Consider the following 20,891-nt stretch of genomic DNA (forward strand, 5'->3'; position numbering starts at 1 on the left):
GTTCTACATATATTAAATGTCCAGGTTCTTTAATACTTTATATGTTGTTTTACCTATTTTTGCCATAGGAAATGCAAACAATTCTATGATTGTAATGCCTGGAACTGGAACCGATCATAATTGTAATGTCTCATGTATTTCCTTTTGTGTTCTTTCTGTAGTCAACGTCATGGACATTGTTCCGCAATGCAAACCGAGTATACAATCTAGTTTTTCGACACTCAGATACATGAAAGTAGTAAAGAAATTTAATCCTATCCAGAGGTCTTTCATATCCAAGCCTGATTTGAATAATCTATTGAAGCTCCCTGGTCACCTTATGGTCCCTATAAATCTCCTGCAGTGGCTCATTGCACACACTTCACATGGTGAAGAAAAAGTTTTCCAGCACAAAGAAAAGATTATCAACTTCAGTAAGGAAAGAAACCGTAATATAGTATCCATTCAAGGTTGGTGTGAAGTAATTTTTTGTGTCTTTTTTCATTTATGCTTGCATTTTTTTCCCCATAAATGAGGATATATATTCACCTGATTTTATTATCATTACACACAGAGAATACCATGAAATACATTGGTGATGGAATACCAAATGGTATGTCTTATGATGGGTCTCCTGTGACCAATACAGCAGGAACAGATGCAGATAATTTTTAGAACTTTACAAAATTATTTTCATGTTCTACAAGCTGTTACTTTCCACTGGTTCTCTGACATTTAAATCGGATGTTGTTGTTCTTTTTTTTGGTCGTATGAATGGTGAACAATGATGTGATTGTAATGTGTGGAACTATATCTGATCAGAATAGTTTTGAAAAGAGGAACAAGAAAAAGCGCGCTGCAAAAGCAACAACACATGAGAGGAACATGCCAGAGTTGGTTATAGATCATTTCATTGAAGCCTTCAACAATAAGCATCTCAGGATCAACAGATTCAAGAAGCCAAACCAGTAAGTAAAATCTCCCTGATTTGGCCAAGTATGAATATTGTTTTTTAAAATGACATGTAATTTCAAGATTACTTCCTTTTCTTCTTTTTTCATAATGCTTGCTCCAACGCACTTTATACATGTTTGAAATGCCAAAATAATTGTTAGTATTTTATTTTTTTATATTGAATTTTTTGGATGTTGTTTTGTAAATAAACATACAAAGAGGTCTTTTATCATAACTACATGTATTTTTATAAAAAAAATCATGGAAGTAAACCGTTCATGACAAGAATCCGTTCATGTTTTCTAAAATGTTCAAGAAAGGAAGCCGTTCATCCCAAGAATCCGTTCATGATTTCTTAAATGTTCATGGAAGGAAATCGTTCATGATTTTTAAATGTTCATGGAAGTAAACCATTCATGCCAAGAATCCGTTCATGCTTTTTAAAATGTGCATTGAAGGATACCGTTCATGACAAGGATCCGTTCATGCTTTTATAAATGTCCAAGGATAGAAACCGTTTATAAATGTCCAAGGATAGAAACCGTTCATGCCAATAATCCGTTCATTATTTTTTAAATGTTCAAGTAAGGAACCTGTTAATGACAAGAATCCATTCATCCTTTTTAAAATGTTTCATGCAAGGAAACCGTTCATGCCAAGAATCCATTCATCCTTTTTAAAATGTTCATGCAAGGAAACCGTTCATGCCAATAATCCGTTCATTCTTTTTAAAATGTTCATGGATTGAAATCGTTCATGAAAAGAATCCGTTCATCCTTCTTAAAATGTTCATGGAAGGAAACCGTTCGTGTCATATTCGTTCATGCTTTTTTAATTGTTCATGGAAGAAAACCATTCGTGCCAAAATTCGTTCATTGCTTTTTTAATTGTTCAAGTAAGGGAACCGTTCATGACAAGAATCCGTTCATGCTTTTTAAAATGTCCAAGGAAGGAAGTCGTTCATGCCAAGATTACGTTGATGCTGTTTATAAATGTCCAAGAAAAGAAACCGTTTATGCCAAGAATACGTTCATGCTTTTAAAAATGTTCAAGGAATGAAATCGTTCATGCCAAGAATCTGTTCATGCTTTTTAAAATGTCATTGAAGGAAGACGTTCATGTCAAGAATCCATTCATGCTTTCTAAAATGTTCATGGAAGGAAATCGTTCATGACAAGAATATGTTCATCATTTTCTAAAAGTTCATGGAAGAAAACCGTTCATGCCAAGAATCTGTTCATCCTTTTTAAAATTTTCAATCAAGGAAACCGTTCATGCCAAGAATCCGTTCATCCTTTTTAAAATGTTCATGCAAGGAAACCGTTCATGCCAAGAATCCGTTCATTGTTTTTAAAATGTTCATGGAATGAAATCGTTCATGACAAGAATCCGTTCATCCTTCTTAAAATGTTCATGGAAGGAAATCGTTCGTGCCATATTCGTTCATGCTTTTTTAATTGTTCATGGAAGAAAACCGTTCGTGCCAAAATTCGTTCATTTTTTTTTAATTGTTCAAGTAAGGGAACCGTTCATGACAAGAATCTGTTCATGCTTTTTAAAATGTCCAAGGAAGGAAGTCGTTCATGCCAAGATTCCGTCGATGATGTTTTATAAATGTCCAAGGAAACAAACCGTTCATGCCAAGAATATGTTCATGCTTTTAAAAATGTTCAAGGAATAAAACCGTTCATGACAAGAATCCGTTCATCCTTTTTTTGAAGTTCATGAAAGAAAACCATTCATGACAGGAATCCGTTCATCCTTTTTAAAAATGTTCATGGAAGGGAACCGTTAGTGTCAAGAATTCGTTCACGATTTTTTAAATGTTCATGGAAGGAAACGGTTCATGTCAAGAATCCGCTCATGATTTTTCAAATGTTCATGGTAGAAGCCGTCATGCTTTTTTAATTCCAAGGAATGAAACCGCTCATGCCAAGAATCCGTTCATGCTTTTTTTAATTCCAAGGAATGAAACCGCTCATGCCAAGAATCCGTTCATGCTTTTTTAATTGTCCAAGGAAGGAAACCGTTCATGCCAAGAATCCCTTCATGCTTTTCTAAATGTTCATGGATGGAAACCATTCATTACAAGAATTCATTCATGCTTTTTAAAATGTCATGGAAGGAAGACGTTCATGTCAAGAATCCATTCATGCTTTCTAAAATGTTTATGGAAGGAAATCGTTCATGACAAGAATATGTTCATCCTTTTCTAAAAGTTCATGGAAGAAAACCGTTCATGCCAAGAATCCGTTCATCCTTTTTAAAATTTTCATGTAAGGAAACCGTTCATTCCAAGAATCCGTTCATTCTTTTTAAAATGTTCATGGAATGAAACCATTCATGACAAGAATCCATTCATCCTTTTTAAATTGTTCATGGAAGGAAACAGTTCGTGCCAAGAATTCTTTCATGCTTTTTCAGTTGTTCAAGGAAGGGAATCAATCATGACAAGAATCCGTTCATGCTTTTTAGAATTTCCAAGGAAGGAAGACGTTCATGACAAGATTCCGTTGATGCTTTTTTATAAATGTCGAAGGAAAGAAACCGTGCATGCCAAGAATTCGTTCATGCTTTTTAAAATGTTCAAGGAAGGAAACCGTTCATGCCAAGAATCCGTTCATGCTCTTTTAAAAGTTCATGGAAGAAAACCTTTATGCCAAGAATTCGTTCATTATTTTTTCTAAATGTTCATGGAAGGAATCCGTAAATGACAAGAATCTGGTCATTCGTTTTAAAATTTTCATGGAAGGAAACCGTTCATGACAAGAATCAGTTCATGATTTTTTAAATGTTCATGGAAGAAGCCGTTCATGCCAAGAATCCGTTCATCCTTTTCTAAAGATATCACGGTTTGTAATATATGACTTTGACATGATATATTTCCACTCAAATACTCACTGTTTTCTATGTAAGAAATGACTGATCGCTATTTCTTATATTCTAGGATTTTCTCCCTAGAATATGTTGGCAGAGAATGCAGGACTGGTATAGTTTCTAAAAACCTTCCTCCATTGTTTAACTCTATAATTCCATATAAAGTACATTATAGGTATTTCAGGAGAAACTAGCATAATGTTTTTGTGCTATACCTGTGTAGGTCCATATTCCTTGCCCATTAGTGATACGGTGGGTTCTTATTGTGGCTAACTTCATAGATAAATCCTTTGATGTACTCAATCCTGATTACTGAGTTGAAAAGTTCTCCTCCATAGTTAACACTGTAATATTAAATTCAAGCATCTATTCCTGAAAAGTTACCCTGGTTGTTTCAAGTTCATGATACGTGATTTCAACGTAAAGTATGTTCATGTGCCTAAACACAACTTCAGGTGATAATCACAACTTACTACTCTGCTTTAAAACATTTTGGTGTCTTTGTACATTTTCCAATGCTTAATATGGCATTTCTCATTTTCATTTCTCCAAATATGACTCTGGCATTTTTGTGATCCAATTCATGAGATGGTACAATGGAGTTGAAGTAAAACCATTCTCAAATGTTAACCATTTCTCCTTCAAATTTAGTAACTCTATTTGTTGAGCTTTAGAAAATCTTATATGCACCTGAAAAACTATTTTATAAATATTATTCTTGTTTGACATTGTTGTTTTTTCATATATGTTTAATAAAAGGTTGATGTGCAAGCCATCCGCGAAAAAGTTTCTTGGCAGATTTTGATAAACAAGTTTAATGAGCAGCAGGTATCAATCGCAAGGAATTTCATTGCTAAACATGTAAGTTTTATTTTCTATAGACCATTTTTTCAAGTTTGCTTCTGTGCATTTACCATAGAAAAATTAATTCACTCTTACATTTCTCTCATTTATAAATTAATTTTTCATAGGCTCCGCACATTCTTCATTGAATTAAGCTACTACCACTAAAGATGGCAGTTGATGTACCGCAAAAGTAAGTTTCTTTTCAAAAAATAACTACTGGGTTCATTCTCAAAATTTATTTATTTAATTGAACTGATTTTTTTCAGAGGATTCAGCAATGGGGAGACACAGAACATTCACATGGAAAAAAGAATCAACATTTAGCTCTCGTAGGGTTAAACAGTTTCATCATGCAGCAGTAGATCTGATGTAATGATACAAAACAATTTTTGTACACCATGATCACATATTGACAAATTATGTCCTTGGTTAATCTCTGCTGCAATTTTGAATTAGACTTCTTTTACCAAGTTCGAATTGTTTACTTTGGTCAATACAAATACTACAATTATTGTTGTTATTTTTTATTCACTACCTGTATATACCGAAATGAAACAGTATGAAAACATGTTTTCTATAGAGAAGAAAAGTTACGCAAACATCTGAACCTGTACTCCACCAACGATGTAAATCATTCGAACCGGTACCAGACAGCTACTACCGAAAATGGGCCAAGCCCACCAACACCCGGGGGTGTGCGGCAGCTCGTGAGCCACCGACCAGGTCGGTGTAAAGCAACCCCCCTCAGTCCAGGCGTCCAGCTCTAGGCTGGCTCGATCGTCTCAAGCGACACACGGCAGTACGCGCCAGTCGGCTGTTGCCGACGCGGCCGGCGCAGCGACGCCGTCGGCGGGGGCCAGGGCCCAGGGGCTAGCTAGCGGCGGGGGGACCGGAGGCCGGGAAGGCGGTAGGGATCCCGAATCCGTCGACCGGCGGCGGCATTGGACTGCAGGGTGCAGATGCCAGCGACATCGAGTCACCAAATCCTCTCACGGTAGGGTTCTAAAAACAAAATCCTCACTGATTTGTTTTCCAATTTTCGAAATAGCAAATCATGGAATATCTGTCAACTTTGCTATTTATTATTGAACAATTTGTCATATAATTTCTCTACTTTTTTAAAATGGAAAATTCATGAAACCTTTCTGTTAGTATTGAACAATTTGTTTGTCAATCATTGTGTATGTGCTGCTGTATTGAACAACTTTTTACCCTTCATATTTGTCATTGTTTTTTTTATTTGAATACACATTGCAATTATCCTATGCCCGCCCATGACACTAACTCTAGGTTGCTCCACATGTTAATTTTGTTGTGAATGAGCAACTAATATTCACAGTGGGCCAAAGGCCAGTACATGTACAAGGGTACAATATGCAGGGAAACCCCTCACACTATGGGAATATACAGTATAGGGGACTATACACCACTAACACACACCCCCCCCCCCCGCCGCAAAACTCATGGTGGATCAACAACACTGAGTTTGGAGACAAAGAAACCATGTTGTGCTCTCGTCTGGGCCTTCGTGAAGAAATCAGCAAGCTGTAGCTCAGAAGACACATAATGAGGGGCCACAACCTGTTCCTGCACAGCATGACGCACGTAGAAGGCATCAACACCTATGTGTTTGGTGAGCTCGTGCTTCACCGGGTCACGCGCAATGCTGATGGCACCAGTACTGTTCGATAAGAGAGGAGTCGAGGCATCAGCAGAAACACCAAAGTCCGCAAGTAACCAGCGTAACCAAGTCACCTCAGCCGTCAAGAGAGCCATCGCTCGCAACTCAGCATCAACACTCGAACGAGAGACTGCAACCTGCTTCTTGGTCTTCCAAGCAATGAGAGAGCCACCAAGAAAGACACAGTAGGCAGAAAGAGACTTGCGATCCTCTGGATCACTAGCCCAGGTAGCATTTGAGTAGGTCTGGAGCTGTAAGGAGCTGGAGCGAGGAAAGAAAAGCCGACAGGAGATAGTGTCACGAAGATAGCGAAGGACACGAAGAAGATGACTATAGTGGACACTAGTGGGAGCAGCCATGAACTGACTCAGAATGTGGACTGGGTAGGAGATGTCAGGACGTGTGACAGCAAGGTAGACAAGACTCTCAACCAAGTGACGATAGCGAGTCGGGTCCGGAAGAGGATCACCATCAGTGGAACGGAGGCGGACATTAAGCTCCATAGGAGTCTCGACAATGCGCTCATCACCAAGAGCGGCACGAGTGAGAAGGTCCTGAATATACTTCTCCTGGGAGATATAGAAGCCATCGGAGGTAGAGGAAACCTCAAGCCCAAGAAAGTAGCGGAGAGGACCAAGATCAGTCATGAGAAACTGATCGCGAATACGGGCCTTGACAAAGGCAATGTACTCAAGGTCGTCGCCTGTGATGATCATGTCATCAACATAAAGAAGAAGCAGAGTCCGACCACGAGAGGATGTGTGGACAAAGAGCGCAGGGTCATGTGCGCTAGGGACGAAACCAGCAGCGGTGACCACAGAGGCAAAACGCTGAAACCAGGCGCGAGGGGCTTGCTTAAGGCCATAGAGAGAGCGCCTGAGACGACAGACCATGCCATCGGGAACAGAGTAGCCAGGAGGTGGCTGCATGTATACCTCCTCAGTCAACTCACCGTTACATCAAGCTGACAGACAGACCAGTGACGAACAGAAGCAACGGCAAGAAGAGTACGAACAAGTGGTCATGTGAGCCACTGGAGCAAAGGTCTCGTCATAGTCACGGCCATGCTCCTGCTGAAAGCCGCGAGCGACAAGTCGAGCCTTGTAGCGCTCAAGAGAACCATCGGAGCGAGTCTTGATTTTGTAGACCCACTTGCAGGTGATGGGACGAACAGAGGAAGGAGGAGTGACAACATCCCAAGTGCCAGTACGCTCAAGAGCAGCAATTTCCTGAGCCATCGCTAGCTGCCATTCGGGATGAGCAAGGGCATCCCGATAAGAGGTCGGCTCAAGGGCAGCAGAAAGACCGTAGTTAGTGGGAGAATAGCGATCAGGAGGAGGACGAGGACGAGCATGAAGATGATGAGTCGGCTCGGACGGAGAGGGCATCGCATCAGAGGTAGAGGGCATGTCAGGAGAAGCATCACCTCACAGGGACGACGGGAGTAGTGAAAAGGGTAGGGAGGGACGACCGTAGTCGAGGAAGGTGACATGGGAGAGGAAGGTGTGGAGGGTGGGGACGGTGGTGAGGGAGGAGAGGGAGGTCTGGCGGGTGGAGGAGGAGAAGGTGGTGAGATACTTGGCGGAGCAGGGACCGGAGGCACGAGAGGAGGTGAGTCAGGGAACATGAGAAAAGAGATATCATCCACCGAGAAGGAAGAGGAGGAAGGACGCGGGTAGAAAGGATGGGACTCATCAAAAGTGACATCCCGAGATATGCGCATCCGACGACCAATAGGATCCCAACATTTATATCCTTTGTGCTCAGGGCTGTAGTCAAGGAAGACACACTCAACAGATTGAGCACTCAGCTTGGTGCGTTCGCGTGGAGCAAGAAGAACATAGCACACTAAACCAAGAAGACGAAGGGTCGAGTAATCAGGAGTGTGACCAGTGAGACGCTCAAGAGGAATACCACCCTGTAAGGCTGTGGAGGGCTGAAGGTTGATGAGATAGGTGGAAATAGACACAGCCTCAACCCAGAAGTGAGGAGGAAGAGAGGCAGCGATCATCATCGCACGAGCCGTCTCAAGCAGGTGGCGACACCATTTTGGGCATGGGCGCCAGTGTAGGAGAACTGGCAAGAGTGCCCTGCTCAGCAAGAAAACCACGCAACAACTGGGAGATATACTCACCAGCAGAATCAGCCCGAAAGACACGTATAGGCGTGTGGAAAACTGAGTGTGGACCATGGCAGCAAAACGCTTGTATATCGAGAGAACCTCGTTGCGAGAAGTCATGAAATAAATCCAAGTGTGGCGAGAGAAGTCATCGATAAAAAGAACATAGTAGCGGTGGCCTCCCTTGGAAGCAAAAGGAGCCGGACCCCATACATCAGAATGGACCAAATCAAACGGATGCTGAGATACAAACGCACTAGTAGGATAAGGTAACTGATTCTGTTTACCAAGCCTACAAACCTGACAACCCTGAAGCGAGACATCTCCTGAGACAGGCCCCAGAAGACCTCGACGAAGTAAAGATGACAAGCGAGAACCACAAAAATGACCAAGACGATGGTGCCACTGCTGAAAAGAAGCGGTGGTGGAAGCAGCAAGCACACATGGAGCGGTCGATGAAGTGGTGGAAGAAGGAACATGAAGCCAGTCAAGCTCCCAAAGTCCCTGGGAGTCACGACACCGAGGGTCAGCCCCAACCAGGGCCCGAGTGTGAGTGTCCTGAACAGAACAAGAATCAACATCAAGAATGACCCGACAACCAGAATCAATGAGTTGAGCAGCGGAAAACAAATTCATGGTAAGACGGGGAACATGAGAAACATCAGGAACGGAAAAGGAGGAAGTAGAAAGAGTGCCACGACTAGCAACAGGGAGGGAAGTACCATCGGCAGTAAGAACACTAACAGGAAGAGGAAGAGGTCGAAGAGAAGAAAGAGAGGAACAATCAGGAGACATGTGAAAAGAAGCTCGAGAATCCGTAACCCACGAAGATGTACTCGACCGTGGAGAGGACACAGCCACGGAGGCAGCGGTACCCGTCGAAGCGCAGCCGGAGGAGGCAAGGAGACGCTGAAGTCTCACTATATCCCGCTCGATGAAACCGGTGGTGACAAAGCGCCGAAGGTGAAGCACGAGGAGGCACACCCCACCGCTTCCGGTAGCGCCGACTCAAGGTGACCAGACCTCCGACAGTGAGTGCAGAACCGAGGAGGGCGAGAGCAACCACCACCGCGAGAAGAGCGGGCTCCTCCAGAAGCAGCAGGTACTGGTGTAGGAAGAAGTGGCGGTGCAGGAGAAGTGGGAACTCGAGCAGCAAGAACAGAGAGTGTCCCAAGCAGTCCAGCACCGCGCAGACGAGTCTCCTCAGCACGAAGCTCAGTCAACACCTCTGAGATAGGAACACGGCCTCGAGCAAACAACTGAGCACGACGGGGCTCAAACTCTGGACGAAGTCGAGACAGGAACTCATGGATCCTCTGAAAGTCCATATCTGAGCGTACTGTCCGGCAACACTGGCAAGTACCACAGACAACACTGCGAAGGGAGTCAAGCTAGCGCCAGATCGCCGCACTCTGGGTGTAGAACTCATCAACGCAGAGTCACCCCGCCGAAGATCATGCTCCCGACGCAACACAGTACAAGTACAGAGAATCCCCAGAAGGCTGATAGCGCTGACGAAGGTGAGACCACATCTCAGCGACAATAGCGAGGCCCATAAACTCAGAAGCAAACTGTGGCTGAACACTCTGCGAAAGAACAGCGGCAGCTCTAGCATCCTCATCACACCACTGAGTAAAGGTAGCCAAACTATCGCGGTAGGAGCCAAGAGCCTCTGAATAGGCAAGTACCTGCTCTTCATATGCCTCATCAGCAGCAGTCTCGGTAGACTTGGCTGCATCCCGATCAGCCTGCGTAGCATCCACAGCAAGGGCATGTGGCACACACGGCGGAGTAGGAGGCACAGGAGCAGTGGGGTGCGGCGGACACGAAACCTCGCCAGTAAGAACACCCCACAGCCGAAGGCCGCGCATGTGAATGCGCATAAAGGCAGCAAACTCTCCATAGTTGGTACCATCAAAAATCACAGGGCACCGGGGAATACTGACATATCCAGACGAAGACGACGCCATCTTCCTTAAATTTTTTTTTCTCAGATCACGATCTGGATCGGGATCTCAGGCTGGCCGCCCGTGGCAGCCAGAGGCAGGCGATGCGGCGCCGGAGAGGGGCGGCGCGGCCGACGGCGGGGCGGCGCCGGAGATGGCTGGCACGGCCAGCAGCGGGGCGGCCCCGGAGATGGCCGGCGCGGCCAGCAGAGGGGCGGCGCGAGTCGGCCGGGAACGGCGCCGGAGATGGTCGGAATCGGCTCGATTTTGAGCTCAAAATTCGACGAAAAAGGGCAAGAAAGAGGAAAGTGGAGCAGCGGCGGCCGGAAAGATCATCGGCGGCGGCGGCGTGGATCGAGCACGGAGTTGCAGCGTGCAAAGAGCTAGACCTAGTGCTCTGATACCATGTTGTGAATGAGCTACTAGTATTCACAGTGGACCAAAGGCCAGTACATGTACAACGGTACAATATGCAGGGAAACCCCTCACACTATGAGAATATACAGTATAGGGGACTATACACCACTAACAAATTCAACAAACTTTGCCGAAGAAATTCATTTCTATCCATGATGTTGGCACGAAGAATAGCGAGGCAGGGAGAGATAAGAACTTTTCGGTGAGGAACAAAAGGTTGATATTTTGGCACCAAATTTGCGGCACAAGGACAACAAAAATGTGCGGAGAAGGGAAAGAAACATCTGCTCTTACACGTTACAAAGATCACAGTAGTTAGAGCATGTCTAACAGGCCCCGTATAACCCGCCCACCCCGTAAAATTCCGGTGGTATACGGGGCAGGCGCGATATGGGCCGTCTAGCAGGCCCCGTATTCGGGCCAGCCCGTTTCAGCGGAATACGGGGCCCAGGAAATCGGCCCCGTCGCCCCCTACTTATACTGGGCGCAGGTGCGAGTGAGGGGTTAACCCCTCACTCGCAACCCTAGCTCCGCCGTGCGCCGCCGCCTCCGTAGTTAGCTCCGGCGAGCAATTCCTCACTCCCCTCTGGTGGGAGTGACCAAGCCAACCATCCAAGATCTTTCTCCTCTGGTGGGTCTAGTGGAAAGGAGACTTAATGCAAGCGCTCGGTTTCTTGGTTATGGAGGAAGACTGGAATATGTGAGATCTGTCTTATCTACCCTTCCTACATTCTACATGTGTTCTCTCAAAATTCAGAAAACAGTGCTTAACATGTGTAACAGAGCTCAACGGCACTGTCTGTGGGCAAAAGAGGAAGACTCATCATCGATAAATGCTTTGGCAGCATGGAGCACAGTGTGCAAGCCTAGGCAATGTGGTGGGCTCGGAGTCAAAAATCTTGAACTCCAAAATAAAGCTCTGTTGATGAAACAATTACACAAATTCTATGAACATGCTGATACGCCCTGGGTTCAGTTGGTTTGGTCTTTATATGGAGATAATGTGCCTCATACTAAACAGGGCAAAGGTTCATTTTGGTGGAAGGACATTTTTAGCCTTGTTGGAGAATATCGAAGCATCTCAAAATGTAAAATTGGGAATGGGAAGTCTGTGCTTTTCTGGAAAGATTTTTGGCAAGATGGAAAACTGCTGTGTGATAGTTATCCACGCTTATTTTCCTTTGCTTTGGATGAGGACATCTCTGTGGCAACACTTCTTAATGCGGAAGACATGACCTCTAAGTTTCATCTACCACTGTCGATGGAAGCTTTCCAAGAACTTCAGAGTGTTCAGCAGCTAGCAATTGCTAACCCCCTCACCTCTACAACGCATGATCACAGAAGCTTTGTCTGGGGGAGCAAATATTCTTCTGCAAGGTTTTACAGCTTTCTATTCGAAAGAGTGCCCAAGAATGAAATAATGATAACCATCTGGTCTTCTAAAACCCTTCCCAAAATCAAAGTTTTTTTGTGGCTGCTCATGCTGGACAGACTAAACACACGTGATTTAATGGACCGAAAGAAGTGGAGAATTGATTCTGGGTTAGATTGCTCCCTTTGTCATTTGTCAGTTCGAGAGACAAGATCACACCTATTCTTTGAATGCGCTTTTGCTAGAGACTGTTGGAACTCTATCAACATACAGTGGCCCAGTGACAAATCTTTGGCTGAAGGTTTCTGGGAAGTAAAAACAAACTTTCAAGGACCATGCTTTGTCGAGATCTTTGCATGTGCTGCATGGAACATTTGGAAGTCTCGGAATGATTTCATCTTTCAGGCCATTCCCTTTTCCTTGGAGCGATGGAAAATAGGTTTCAAGAACGATCTCTGGTTACACCATTTTAGAGTGAAGCAAGCTTCAGTACAACCCCTGCTTGGGTGGCTTGTAGATATCTTCAGCTGATTTTTTTTAATGTCTCTCTTAGGTCCCTTCCAACCCCCTTGATGTAAGCTTTCTTTTTTAGGGGTAATTCTCTTACCCCCTTGTACAGTTTGTTTCTTGTTCCATATATATATAAAAAGCTACACCGTAGGGGATTCCCCTACGGTACAGGTGTCAAAAAAAAAAATTTCCTCACTCCCCCGCGCCGCATTCCACCCCAGCTCCGGCATGTACGCTCGCGGCCGCAGTACCGCCTCGCCGGTGAGCGGATCGAAGCGATCCCGCTCGCCGGATACCGTGGAGGAGGCGTGGCGGCTAAAGTGCAAGCGCTCCGCCCAGGGGAGCCGCCATGCGTCTTGCCGGTACGCCGGCGCGCTGTACGTGCCGGATTCGCTCCGGGAGTTCGCCGCGGGTGGGCGGTGGTACCGAGAAGACCCGCCGCTCAAGCCGATGAGCGGCGTCGCCTTCGAGAAGTGGCGCGCCGACTGGGAGCGTGACCGCGCGTCGAAGGCGGCATGGGCGGCGCGCATCGGCAGCACCAGCGGCGGAGGAAGCGGAGGAGATCCGCGAGCCGGCGAGGAGGAAGCGGAGGCGGCAGAGGAGGAGGCGGCCTTCCGGCGTGCGGTGGCCGAATCCGAGAAGGATGCCGCCGAGAAGGCGCAGGCGGAGGCAGAGGAGGAGGCGGTGGCCATCGCCGCCGTCCGGGACTTCGAGGCGGCGGAGGCGCAGGAGGCGGCGGAGGCGCAGGAGGCGGCGGCCGCCATCGCGTTCATCCCATTCGTCATCCTTGACGAATAGATGTAGGATAGATCCGTAGTATGATCGCAATGTATGTATGATCCGTAGTATGATCAATGAAGATGAACTTCCCGGGGTTTTAATTTTTGAAAATACGGGGCGAAATACGGGGAGACGAAATGGCTCTTCTGTTAGCAATTTTTCGATACGAAGCGAAATACGAGCGTTATACGGGGCATAGAAATACGGGGCCTGTTAGACATGCTCTTACTACTACTCTAATACACGAGATAAAACTTTAACACAACAAATGCGAGGTTGCCTGTGCAGAAGACGTGCCGAGCAAACTCAAATAAAGGAAATACAAGTCTGAAGACAAACCACAATTGCTCCTAGTACATAAATTGGCCAAGAATGGGTGAATATAATCAAGATAGATTCACAGTTTCGGGGTCAATCCTTAGTAAATCATGTCTATTATGATAGACCCTAGGTGGTTCCCTGATCTTGGCGTACTCATATATGCCAAGGTGTGCTGTCAGCAACCACACGACGGTCAGAAATTCTCCGCCGCTGCTGAGTTTCCTAGCATGTGAATCCCGGCTGCAGTGCCTTCCTGCATAGCACAACATCTCCACCCAAACCCCAAATATCGCCTCCAACAGATGGCGCGTGTCCCATCCCTTGCGCAGAAGGGCTGTGGCGACATCAACTGCATGATTACAAGTAGAGTTCTCCCCATAGCCTTCGACCGGTCGATGGCATTTCTCAGTGATGTACTGGGCAACTTGAACTCTACGTGTGATTGTAGTCTCCTTAGGTGCTCCAAGTTGAAGTTTACGTTTGAGTACATCATTTCTGTTTTCAATCTCGACGCCTCTATTGCAACGTGCGATCCATTGCACGGCGTTGGTGTACATGTGGCCACGACTATGGCCTGGTAGCATCTCGGGATACTTTACGAGGAGAAACATCATGTAATCCGAGAGCCTCTTGATTGCCACCTGGTAGTCTTCTTCACCCTCCTCGTTGATCGAGCAGAGGATGACATCGGTGGCAATGTGCCAACGAACAATTCTGGCGTCAAATTCAGCTTCAAACACAGGGAGGTCTGTGTTCTGGTTCAAGGAATACATACCTTCCTCTGCACCATCATGCCTGTCCGCTATCCTCAACAACTCATTCAGCAGCAAGTCCTTGAGTTGAGTTGAAATCTTGGCGTGATGCATTGGGACCTTTTTGAGGTCGTAACTGTCCCCTGTGCAGAAATCCAGTACGTTAAATTGCCCAACGGTGCGGACTGTCTCCGACCATCTTCGCCCGATTCCTGACCTGACTACAAGCCGGCGAAGAGAGGCGGTTACAGGATGCAGCAGGTTCCATCTCCGCGAGTACAGGAAATAACCTGTCCATGTCGATCCTATTGCGATGAACCCTGATGTTACCTCCAGAAGTAAGGCCCCGACTAACAAGGTGCAAGTGATAACACCCCCTTATATAGGAGGCGGAACCGAGGAATTCGTAATACACAAGTTACAGAGTCCGGGAGGGTTTCCAACCTATCCCGCAAGATTACAAGTATTGCCTCCTAATACAACTCTAGCTTTCCTTAATACTCCCTCCGTTCCTTTTTAATTGACTCAGATTTAGTACAACTTTGTACTAAATTTGAGTCAATTAAAAAGGAACGGAGGGAGTAATAATTTGGGCTTCCGATTCTTCTTATCCTTCGGGTCGTGGGCTTTCAGTAAACCCCGGGTACCATCTTCGGCAGGCCCATTGAAGATGCCTATGTCAGTAGCCCCCGAGATTTTGCTTGAATCGCAGAATCAGGGAAAATCTCCAACTTTATATTCGTTCAATAGCCCTGAACTTTACCGCATATCTTTGGATGCGAAATTATATATTGTACAGGGATAACGGTAGTTGGGGCTAGTTCATCTGACGGATCAAGTACTAGTTAACTGCTCTAGTGGCAATCCGCAAAAACCTACTTCAAGATCACGTCCCTGGACATGATCTCGGGATACTGGTGTAAACTTCCACAGGTGCCGCTTAAGGTCTTACCATTCTGTCGAGTCCCAGTCATATTTTATCGGGTACCTAACGCGTCCGTTAGGATTTTTCTTCGTATCTGTTGATACGGAAAAAAGTAGCAAACCGACGTCAGAGACGGCGCCACGCCACACAGAATGGATCTGGGGTCTTACCTTCGCAAAGTTTTGCGGCATTCAGAGATTGTTCGCAACTTTGGCGCTCTGAGAATATATTGTCGAGTGCTTTTTCGGCTGTTGGAATAGCACATTTTATCGAGTCAACGGATGACTTATATTGCTCTCCCGATGGGAGTATATGTAGAGTTATTTATATAACTCGAAATATGCTCACTTTTCCTTTTTTCTCTCTTTCTTTTGTAATTTCATCGGGCACGCGAACAACGTTCCCGATGGGAGTAGCCCCCGAGGCTACAGCCAAGGACTTGTGCTTGGGTGTAGGCTCAACGCCTTACGTTGCTATATTTTCTGTCCTTCTCGAAGTTTTCATATTTATCGGGTGCGCGAACAGCGCTCCCGATGGGAGTAGCCCCCGAGGCTATGAGCAAATGCTTGTATTTGATCATAGGCTCTCGTCATTTCTATTTTGTCATTCTCGAATTTTTCATTGTTCCAAAGTAGCCCCCGAGCATTTGATCAAAAACTTGTATTTGACCAAAGGCTCCCGAAATAATCGATCAATCTTCTGCTGTCGCCATTCTTATGAAGCTGCTTTAGCCGAATTTTTCTCTTGCCAAGGTGACATCATTGCTGATGATAGCCACGACCGCTGTATCGGGAAAACGCGAGAACTGCTCTCTCTGCCATGCGGGCCCAGACTATCCATCAAGTTGACACGTCGTGCAAGTGGGGGACACACGTCCTCCACTTTTTCTGGCGCACGCACTGTAGCTCTTGTTCTTTCTCATCTATATGAAATTACTTTTTACCCCTTGTCTACGTGTACACCATCTATTCCGCAATCCCTTCATCCAACGGTGCGTCGATTCACCGCACCTCTATTTAAGGTCATCGTCTTCCTCCGTCAATACTTTCGCTCGCACCGCACCTCTGCTTCTCCTCTGCAAAATCCTCCACTGCTCCCATTGCTTCTAGCGCTCAAGCACGCTCGCATCTTTCTCCTCCACGCTCATTGATGCCACCTCGCGCGCGTCTGACCAGGCACAACACTCCGGAATCCAAGATGGCCGCCGAAGATCTGGAGTGGGAGAGATCCAAGATCTCCAACCAAGATATGAACCTGCTGAAGAAGCTTGGGTTCACTAAGAAGGAGAACGCACTGCGCTTCCCCAAGGAGGAGAGCTATCCATCGCCTCCAATGGAGTACCGGGTCAGTTTCGTTGACCATCTCATCCGTGGTCTTTCTCCCCCTATTCACGAGTTTCTTCGAGGTCTTCTTTTTGTCTATGGGCTTCAGCTGCATCAGCTGACGCCCAATTCCATCCTCCACATGTCGATTTTTATCACACTGTGTGAGTGCTTCCTCGGAGTCCAACCTAATTGGGCTCTGTGGAAGCGTATCTTCTGCCTCCTCCGTAATGGCTCCCACAACGTCGCCTACAACATTGGCGGCGTTGTCATCTGTGTTCGTTCTGACGTCGAATACTAAGACGTCAAATTCCCCGACTCCGTCCAAGGTTGGCGGAAGAAATGGCTGTATGTGCACGAAGAGAGCTCCGATTCAGTGGAGAACAACATCGCTCCTTTCGATGGAGGGGCCAAAATCCTTCGCCGCCGTTCTTGGGATGCTGAAGCTACCGAAGACGAGAAATTGGTGACAGAGGCGCTGATGACTCGCATCCACCAGCTGCAGAACACCCGTGGCAAGGAACTGTCAGGTATTCAAATCACAACCTATTTCCTTAGGATTAGAGTGCAGCCTCTCCAGGCTCTCAAAAATCCCCTTTGGATGTACGCTGGTGAAGAAGACGTCGACAGGCTCTCCAAAGATCTTCCTGTGAAGGATTTGGAGAAACTTATCTGAAAGATCTCGTCGCTCAGCAAGAAGGATCCTATTCCATCCTCTTGACGCATTACGCCATATAGTGGCGCCAATCCCCTTCCCGAGGTAATTGTTCCTCTTGACTACTATATTGTCTTCTCAAGTTTCTGGTATCTATCGATTACTATCTTGCTAGCGTCCATTGCATAACTGTTTGTCGATACTCTTTGTTTTTCACAGAACCACCCTGTTGTAACATCCCAAAATTTTTAAAATAAAACAAATGAATTTCCCTAGTTCCAAATTTTGGAACCAACAAAAACTTTTATTAAATTAAGTGTGATACATAGTGATCTTGCATAATCCTTGTGCTATTGCCATGTTTGCTTGTTAAAGTAGTTTGAAATAATCTTAAACCCTAAACCTCACCCCTCTTTTCACCATCCTAGTTAAAATAAAATAAAAGGAAATTAAATAAGAAAAAGGCATATGTGCCTATGGCTATTTTTATAAATCTTTACCCTAAGCTCCTCTACTTTGTTTAGAGGTTTGGAAAACCATTATACACCTTACCTAGCACTTATCAAGCCTAATCCAAGTTGTTTCCAAAGAAAATAAAAAGAAACTAAAAATGCCATAGAGGCATATGAGAGTAAAATGCAAATTTGTGAATTTGAGATTCTTGACCCTAAGACTTGTTGTGAATGGTGGGATCACTCCTATATACCATTTCAACATTCAACCACACCAATTGGGTCAAGCCAAGTCAAATTAAAACTCAAATGCAACATATGCATAGAGGCATATGTGACACATAGCCATTTCACCAAATTTTGCCCTATGACTTTAAACCTTGACCAAATGATGTGAAACCTTCTCTAAACCTAATCTAATGCTAAATTAACCCTAACCCATGCCTAAGTAAAGCAAGGGGAACAATTTACAAAAATAATAAAATTTGACCCATCATCCCTTATGTGTTATGGCCATTTTTGCAAATCTTTGAACAAGACCATTTGAAATGGTTTCCATGGTTTTAAAATGTTTCTAAACTAATAATAATCACATTAGAGTCAACAAAAGTCAAATCAAATGGAGAGAAATCAAATAAGGAGAAAATCCCAATTTCACTCTCATACACATAAGGCCAATTTTGCAAATCTTCATCAAAGGCCACCATTGCTTGATCTATTGTTTGTAAAACTCTTATATATTATAAACAAACACAATTGCATCAAAGAAACCAAAATCAAATCAAAGCAAATCTCAAAATCAACATACATGTGATAATGGTCATTTGGCCATTTTATAAAATGTTCCTCACTTTACCCCTCTGGCTTTGACTTTTCTTCAACTAAACTTGGTCAACTATTGCCATGTCATCCAAGACCATGTCAAGGTGAACAACTTTCATGTTGACCACACCTGCTAATGTTGACCAGGTTGACCAGTATAGTTTTGACAAGTGGAGACTTTGAAACTATGTGAAGATGACCCACTTTTTGAATTGTTGCAAAACCTCACCCAAAATGAACACCACCACCGTCATTAGATCACATTAATTATATAATTGAACTCCACCAAAAAGAAATCCAAAATTCGACCAAAGGTTTCATGCGGCCATTTTCACAAACACATGGCAGGCATCATTCCTGATTTTGCACACATGCTATTATCCTCTGGTTCTTAGCCTAAACTCCTTTCCAATTGTGATCATCAACATCCTTGTACCTCCCCTGCATCATCCTATGCATTGCAGCCCTGCTAAAAGTGGTGCAATGATCAAGAACTCACCCATGCCGGCCATGTGAGACATCACCATGCCACCCTACCTCAACACCTCTCTCTGGTCCATCCAACCTTGTCCACTAGACTCACCAGGAGGTACTGAGCATGCTAGACACGATGCCCATCCAAACCGTGCACGACAAAGCCCTAACTAGACCGTGATCACCACGTCTGGGCGCGCCAGAGCGTGCATCAGCATGCTTCTGGACGCCGCAGTACACTGCCTCGACTGCACGCTCTCGTCCTTCCCTTCCCATCCACTTGCGCGTGCACACTCCACACCCTTCCAGTACCTCGCCAGACACCGCCATTGGCCGTCGCCTGCGCCGTAGACGAAGACATGATCAAAGTTATGCCGCGCCCGTACTGCAAGCACTCGATCGTCGCTAGCACGCCCTCGTCCTCCCCTCACTGCCCCTTCACGCGCGTCGTCCTCGCCCTGATCCCAGCTACCTAGCGCGCCCCCTACCTTGCCCCTTCGCACCCTCGAACGCCGTCGCCATGAGCGACCCCTCTCAGCACCCGCGGCACCACCTCTCCCGCTATAAATAGAGGAGCTCCGGGCACCATTTCTTCACAACATCTCCTCCCCTCTCACCACTGGTTCTCCTCGCATCAATAGCTAGTCCGATTAGCACCTCCACCGCCGGAATTTCAAGATCGGAGCCGCCGGAGGCCGCAGCTCGCCGTCGACGATAGACGCCACCCCACGCCTCGCCGACGGTACCAGGAGCTTCCTCGTCCTCGACAACGACGCCCAGCACCCAGCAGAGCCCCGCGGGAACCTCCGTCACGCCGCCGACCCCCTACCTCGCCGGAGCAGCACGTTCCTCTCCCCCGTCGACGACGACGACTGTCGACCATCCGATCCACCTCTAATCTGACGGCCGAGGTAAGCCCTTACCGTTTCGGTGTTTTACAGCCACTGACGCGTGGGACCCCATGTCAGCAGGCCCGAACCGTTACTGGGCCAGCTTCTCTTTTCAAACCCTTTCGGCCCATCTATTTTCCCGCGCAGCCCAACAATTTAAATTGTGTATTAATCCATTTCAGCAGTTATTCCATTCTGGTCTGTGCTATAAATTGAATAGTTCAAAATCAAAAATTCCAATTTGAGTAATTCAAAATGTTCCAGAAAGCTTATGAATTTATCTATCCAATGCCACTGGTCCCATCTCCATTTTCAAAGTAGAATTAATCTGATAAAAATAACAAGACAGGGGCTTTTGCAAATTGAAACTTTATTTAAAATTTAACCATAATTGTTTTTTGAATTGATTCCAACTCTAATAAATCACAATTATTGTCCTCTAATTGATTATGCAATCATATAGACAGGTTGTTGAGAACCAACCTGAGGTTGGGTGGTTAGGAGGGTGGTTGTACCCCCAGCCCACCAGAGTTCAAACCCCAGGTTTGACATCTGTGTGTCTCATAAAGGCGGAATATTCATTCAGTGGGAGGCGACGTTCCCGTCGACAGCGAGGCGCCTGTTGTGACTTCGTCAATTTCAAGATCCAATCCGCCGGCTCAGTCTTCCGGAGGTGCTCATAGGGGTAGGGTGTGCGTGTGTGCGTTCATAGGGGTGAGTGTATACGCGTGTATGTGAGCGTCTACGTTTGTACTGTATTTCTCAAAAAAAAAAGATCTTTTCAGAAAATATAGACA

General features: G+C 45.6%; 1 long non-coding RNA gene across 1 annotated transcript; it reads left to right on the forward strand.

The window, feature by feature from the left end:
* The first annotated feature begins 4,419 nt into the window (after positions 1-4,419).
* On the forward strand, positions 4,420-5,108 carry LOC124651499. Its single transcript, XR_006987422.1, has 3 exons — positions 4,420-4,671; positions 4,782-4,846; positions 4,923-5,108. It is a non-coding gene; the product is annotated as an uncharacterized LOC124651499 (long non-coding RNA).
* The last annotated feature ends 15,783 nt before the right edge of the window (positions 5,109-20,891 follow it).

The sequence above is a fragment of the Lolium rigidum genome, chromosome 5, assembly GCF_022539505.1.
Source record: "Lolium rigidum isolate FL_2022 chromosome 5, APGP_CSIRO_Lrig_0.1, whole genome shotgun sequence".
Lineage (NCBI taxonomy): Eukaryota > Viridiplantae > Streptophyta > Magnoliopsida > Poales > Poaceae > Lolium > Lolium rigidum.